General features: G+C 41.7%; 1 pseudogene; it reads left to right on the top strand.

Moving 5' to 3' along the window:
• The first annotated feature begins 1,291 nt into the window (after nucleotides 1-1,291).
• LOC133253430 (high mobility group protein B3-like) lies at nucleotides 1,292-2,263 on the top strand (annotated as a pseudogene).
• Nucleotides 2,264-6,887: the final 4,624 nt, after the last annotated feature.

The raw sequence follows: 6,887 nt of genomic DNA on the forward strand, positions 1-6,887 counted from the left end.
CAAATACTTTCTCCCATTCTGTGGCTTATGTCTTTAGTTTCTTGATACTATCCTTTGAGAAGCAAACATTTTTAAGTTTGATGAATTCTAATTTGATATTTTTCTTTTGTGGCTTGTGTTTTAGGTGCCATTCTAAGCAATCACTATCTAATACAAGGTCATGAAGATATACACCCATATTTTATTATAATTGTTTTATAGTTTTAGCTTTTACATTTAGATATTTAGTCCATTATGAGTTAATTTTTGTATGTGGTATGAGAGAGAGGTCCAACTTCATTCTCTTACATTTGGAGATCTTGTTCGAGGACCATTTGTTGAGAAAACTATTTTTTTCCCCATGGAACTGTCTTGAGGAAAATCAACTGATTATAAATATATGGGTTTATATCTGAACTCTCAATTCTATTCTATTGATCAATAGGTCTACCCTTATACTAGATCCAAGTCGTCTTGATTAGTATAGCTTTGTAATAAATTTTAAAATTAGGAAGTATAAGTCCTCTAACATTTTTCTTCCTTTGCAAAATTGTTTTGTCTGTTCTGGATCTCTTACATTTCTCTATGAATTTAAGGATTAGATAGTTTCTTAAAAACAAACAAACAATCCAGCTAGATTTTGGTAGGGATTGAGTTGAATCTATAGATTAATTTGAAGAATATTGCTATTTTAAGTTCATGAACATGAGATTCTTTGTATTTATTTAGCTCTTAATTTCTTTTAATGATGTTTTAGAATTTCAGTGTGTGGATCTTAAATTTCTGTCTTGAATTTATTCCTAAATGGTTTATTCTTTCAGTACAACTGCACATGGAATTGTTTTCTGAATTTCATTTTTGGATTCTTCATTGCTAGTATACAGAAACAGAACAGTATTTTGTATATCGATCCTGTATCCCACAATCTCGCTGAATTTATTAGTCTAAAAGTGTGTGTCTGTGAATGTCTTAAGATTTTCTTTATATAAGACCAGCCATCTGATAGTTTTACTTCTTTCTTTCCAGTCTGGATGTCTTTTATTTCTTATTCTTGCCTAATCGCCCTGGCTAAAAACTCCATTACAATGCTGGGAAATATTAAGAGAAAATCCTTATTTTGAGAGAAGGCTTTCCGGCTCTCACCATGAAGACTTTTTCTCATTTTAATGTTTGGCAATTTCTTCAGATAAAAATCCTATTTCCTAAAAGTTTTCAGATTATCTGCATTTAAAATGTCTGGAGAGGCGGCTCTCATGGAGGCAGCTAGCGCGAGGCTGTGGAGCTGCCCAAACTAGCAAATAATACAGTCAGGATGGCTAAAGGTGATCCCAAGAAACCAAAGGCAAGATGTCTGCTCATGCCTTCTTTGTGCAGACATGCAGAGAGGAACATAAGAAGAAAAACCCAGAGGTCCCTGTCAATTTTGCTGAATTTTCCAAGAAATGCTCTGAGAGGTGGAAGACCACGTCAGGGAAAGAGAAGTCGAAATTCGATGAAATGGCAAAGGCAGATAAAGTGCGCTATGATCAGGAAATGAAGGATTACAGATCAGCTAAGGGAGGCAGGAAGAAGAAGGACCCTAATGCCCCCAAGAGACCACCGTCTGGATTTTTCCTATTCTGCTCTGAATTCCACCCCAAGATCAAGTCTACAAACCCTGGCTTCTCTATTGGAGATGTGGCAAAGAAGCTGGGTGAGATGTGGAATAACTTAAAGTGACAGTGAGAAGCAGCCATACATCAACAAGGCAGCGGAAGCTGAAGTATGAGAAGGATGTCGCCGACTCTAAGTCTAAAGGGAAGTTTGATGGTGCCAAGGGTCCTGCTAAAGTTGCCCGGAAAAAGGTGGAAGAGGAAGATGAAGAAGAGGAGGAGGAGGGAGAGGGTGAATTAAAACAAACAAACAAACCTGTTGATCTGTCTCCTTGTGAATACCTTAGAGTAGGGAGTGCCTTGATTGACACACTTCTCATCCAAGAGGTGTCTGTTGCCCTCATTATGTTTAATTACCCAGTTGGATCATGATCATTTGTAGTCTCTCAAGGTGCTCTAGCAATTGTCAGTGGTTTACATTAAGTGGCCATGGGTGTCCAGAGCACCTGGAAACTGTTTCAAAGTTGTGCATATTTCCAAACATTTTTAAGGTGAAAAGGCTCTTGTGTTCTCCTCACTCTGTGCACATTGCTGTTGGTGTGACAAGGCATTTAAAGATGTTTCTGGCATTAAAAAAAAAATTTCTAAGGTGGTGTGTTAATTCTATGGTCATTGGCTAGAAATCCCGAGTTCCCAACAGTACATATATATAGTCTGTAAAAAGAACAAAGCAACCGAGACACACTCTTGATGCTCCTTGCTTGGTATGGAGGCTGTGGGGGCAATGCCTTCTGGAGGGGCGGTAGCTCAGGGCCTGCACTGTGGGGCTGGACCTGTGGACACTGCAGTGGGCATCCATTTAGCTTCAGGTTGTCTTGTTTTTGTATACGGTGACATAGCATCCTGCTGCCATTCTTAGCTGTGGAAAAGGTGGGGTGGGGGTGGGGGGTGGGGGGGTGGTGGCGGTGGTCAGCAAGCATGAGAAGTGTTTTGGATCCTTTTTAGTTGAAGTGCGGTAGTTTTAAACTGGTGTGTGTGTGTTTTTTTTAAACAAACTGTAGAGCTGTTCATTGTCAGCAAAGCCAAGAGCCACTGCACCAGTGGAAGTTCAAGAACCTTCTGTACTAAACACGATCTGCAATGTTGTTATTTTTTTTTTTGTATGTTTAGAATGTTGAAATGTTTTTGAAGCTAAATAAACAGTATTGCATTTAAAAATAAATAAATAAATGTCTGGAATCTCGAGGCTATAGCCTTGGTACTGCTGCTGCTCTCGCTCCAGGGTCTGCTTGATGACTGCCTCCTAAGAGCAGTGCCGCCCCCCACCCTGCCCCCGCCGCCGGTCCTTGATGCAGCTCTGTAACTCAATCTGCTGCAGCTCGCTACTGAATCGATTCAGATACCTTTCAGTTAATTCACAAGCATCTCTCTTTGAATATCCCACTTTTTTGAGGTTCAAGATGGTTTTGAAACCACTGCAGTTTTTCACCAATAAGGTTGAGATCCAACACCTTTTCATTCTTCAGTTTTCCCTTTTTTTTCTTGTTTGTGGGCCTTTGAGTTGCTTTTTTACTGTATGTATGGATGACTTTTTTCTTGTCTTACACTTTTTCCCTTTGGTGCTTTAGGCTAAAAGAAATGTAAGTTAAAACTTCTGGATTTATTTGGTGGTTCAGTGATCGAGAATCTGCCTGCCAATGCAGGGACACTGTAAAAATACCTGCTGCAGGAAGATTCTACAGGCCCCGGGGCAACTAAGCCCACAAGTGGCAACTATTTAAGCCTCTGGACCTAGAGCCTGTGCTCGTGGTAAAGTCCTCATGGTGAGGGACCGCTAGATCTCCAACTCACATGCCTGCACTCATCTTCCGTGGCAGCGGCAGTTCACAAGGTGACTCGCTCTTTTTTAATTCACTTTAAAAAAATTTCTCTTCTTCAGTTGAATCATCTCAATTGACCTAACTGCAAGTTTGCTGATTCTTACTTCTGCCTGCTCAATTCCACTGTTGAGTTCCTTTAGTAAATGTTTTTATTTTGGTTATAGTGTTAATACTTTTCAACCTCAAATTTCGATTTGGTGTGTCTTTATAATTTCTATCTCTTTATTGTTATTCTCTATTTGCTGAGACAGTATTCTCATTCTTTTATTTAATTCTTTAGATACTGTTTCTTTGCCTTCTTTGAACATAATTGTGTGTGTGTGTGTTAGTTGCTTAGTCGTGTCCGACTCTTTGCAACCCCATAGACTGTAGCCCACCAGGCCTCTCTGTCCGTGGGATTCTCCAGGCAAGAACACTGGAGTGGGTTGCCATTTCCTTCTCCAAAAGGAACTATAGAAAGAAAGAAAGTCAAGTCGCTCAGTCGTGTCCAACTCTTTGCGACCTCATAGACTGTAGCCTACCAGGCTCCTCCATCCATGGAATTTTCCAGGCAAGAGTACTGGAGTGGGTTGCCATTTCCTTCTCCATGAACATAATTAAAAAGCTAAGTTAAAATAACTGGTTTCCTCAGGTAGAGTTTCTATTGATTGCTTTTCAATTGAAGCATATTGTATCATATGCTTCACTATATGACACAGTCTCTCTTTTTCTTTGCATATCTTCTATTTTTTTGTTGTTATTGAAAACTGGACATACCTAATAAAACAAAAAGCAACTCTGGAAATCAGATTTTCCCCCCATCCTCAGAATTTGTTTCTGCTATTCCCTGGAGTGTGTCAGGGCACATTTCCTGATATGCCTTTGTATATCTGATTGTTTTAGCCCTGCCCTAACTAGAGCTCTCATCTGCATTCTGACTCTCCCTTCTGAGTCTTGCAGGCAACCCAGGCACCTACAAATATTGGGATTTATTGTTACCCAAGATTCCTCTGTGGTCACAGCACATTTTCACACGAGACACTTTGGATTAACTTCAAGATTTGTCTGGACATTTGGCTGAAAACTTCCTCCAGCTTTGGCTTCTGTGACAAAGACTCTATTTATTCTCCCTCTACCTCTTTCTGCTCCTCTTTGACTCTTTACTGGGCTCATCGTCTTGCTTGGGGTTTGCCATACTCTCACTTTTCTCTTTCTCCTCTCTCCAAATGTATCTAGTCTTCTTCAACTCTCTCCTCTCTGTAGCTCTTCCATGATGAAGTTGGAATGCAGTGATAATGAGAGTAAGCTTTGGAGTCAGCCAGACCTGGGTTTGATATCTGGCTTGGACATTTACAAGCTGGGGAATCTTGGACAAGTTTATTTACAGCTCCATTTCTCAGTTTCTCATCTATCCAATAAGGATAATAATTATACTGCCTCAAGGAGTTTCATGAGGCTTAAAACCTTCATGTGCTCATGATAGAGTAAGTGCTCAAAAAATTAGCTTTGGGGTTCTACCGTCACTTAGACTCAGTCTATCCAAACCAAGCTCATAATTTCACTCCAAATAAACCCTTCTGTCTTCCATGCTCTCCAGCCCTCTAGTCTCCTCACTTTGTGAGTCACCTGTAATCTGGACTTGTTCACTAAGATGATGACTTCCCACATGAATCTAATATCACCAGAGCTTTTGAATGCCCAGTTTTTTGCTTTCTTTATTCTTGGAGCATCATTCACTTAATCCTGCTAACTTTTCTTTCAAAATATCCCTCCCCCTATCTTTTCTTTCTGCCTTCACTGACTTTGCTCTAGCTCCACCCTCATTGAACTCTGAGTGGAGTGACACTCCCTGATACCACAGCTTCCTATCTGCCTCACAGGAGCTAGATTCCAGGCAGCTTCCTGTGGTCCCTGTGGCTCTTGTCCTTTTTTCTGGCAAGGTGGAGCCACACACTAGCCAGAGAAACTATGGGAGGGGGTTAACTGTGGGATTTGAAGGCAGGAGTTCTTGATTCTAGACGAAGCTCCGCCATGGACTTACTAGAGAACCCAGGCAAGCCCTTCATGTTCTTTGGATCTTGGTTTCCCAATCCATGCAGTGGGGATGCAGAATTGAACTGTTTTGAGTGCTCCTGCCAGCTCTGATGTATGCTGATTTATCACATGTGATTTCTTTCACACGCCAGGCTCGTTCATGGGGCTTCTGAGATATTGTTCTTCATTCTTTCTCTACTTTGATAGACTTGTCTTCTAAGGCAAACTCTCCTTTGCCAAGTTTTATGCAGACCTCATTTCCTGCCCCTGACTCACTCTTGGCTTCTTCCCCTCCCCTGTAGCCTAGGGTGTGTATGCTGATACACAAATTTACTCTGATTGTTGGCGCAGCTTCTACTTCTGTTGTCACTTGGTCTTTCCAGAGAACCTCTGCATTATGCCTCTCCTATTCCATCCAGCTGCTACACTGATACATACAGGACTTCCCTGGTGGCTCAGACGGTAAAGTGTCTGCCTACAATGCGGGAGACCTGGGTTTGATCCCTGCGTCGGGAAGATCCCCTGGAGTAGGAAATGGCAACCCACTCCAGCATTCTTGCCTGGAAAATCCCATGGACAGAGGAACATGGTAGGCTACGGTCCAAGGGGTTGCAAAGAGTAGGACACGACTGCATGACTTCACTTTCACTTTCGCTACACTCATGGCCTGTGGGCTCTTTCTAAAGCATAAATTGGAACTTGTCACCACCTTGCTGAAAAACCTTCTGTGGCTCCGTACATCCCCAGAATAAAGTTTATTTCCTGAACCTCCTTTCGTAGGTTCCCATGCTCCTCTACAGTCTGAACCCAGCTGTTTCTCTGTTCAGTTGTTTCTGAAGGAATGGTCCTTCCAACTTTTACTCTCTGTTCCCTCTGCCTGGACTGCACCTTTTCCCAATCCAAAGAAGGATTGCATACTTCTTTGTCTGTTGAAATCCTGCTTACCCATCAGGTCTCAGATCAGCTATCACTTTCTTGTGAAGCCTTTCATGATGTCTTTATTCAAAGCAAAGCCCTATTGCTTTCGGATCCCCCCAGGATGTTACTCATCCAGTAGAGAAGAATCACTTTCTTCTTCATATTATAATAAAGGCAAAGACAGTGTCTGTTTTAGGACAGGTGCTTGGCAGATATGGTCTTCACTGGTGACTCAGACAGTAAAGAATTCACCTGCAATGCAGGAGACCTGGGTTCAATCCCTGGTTTGGGAGGATCCCCTGGAGAAGGGAATGGCAACCCACCTCAGTATTCTTGCCTGGAGAATCCCATGGACAGTGAAGCCTGGAGGGCTACAGTCCATGAGGTTAACAAAGAGTAGGAGATGACTGAACAACTAAGCACACACACACTTGGCAGGTAGGTAGTGCTCAGTAAACATTTGTTGAAAAAGTGAATAATTTTTCTCAGGTTATCTGGCTTTAGA

Source organism: Bos javanicus, chromosome 8 (assembly GCF_032452875.1).
Source record: "Bos javanicus breed banteng chromosome 8, ARS-OSU_banteng_1.0, whole genome shotgun sequence".
Taxonomy (NCBI): Eukaryota; Metazoa; Chordata; class Mammalia; order Artiodactyla; family Bovidae; genus Bos; species Bos javanicus.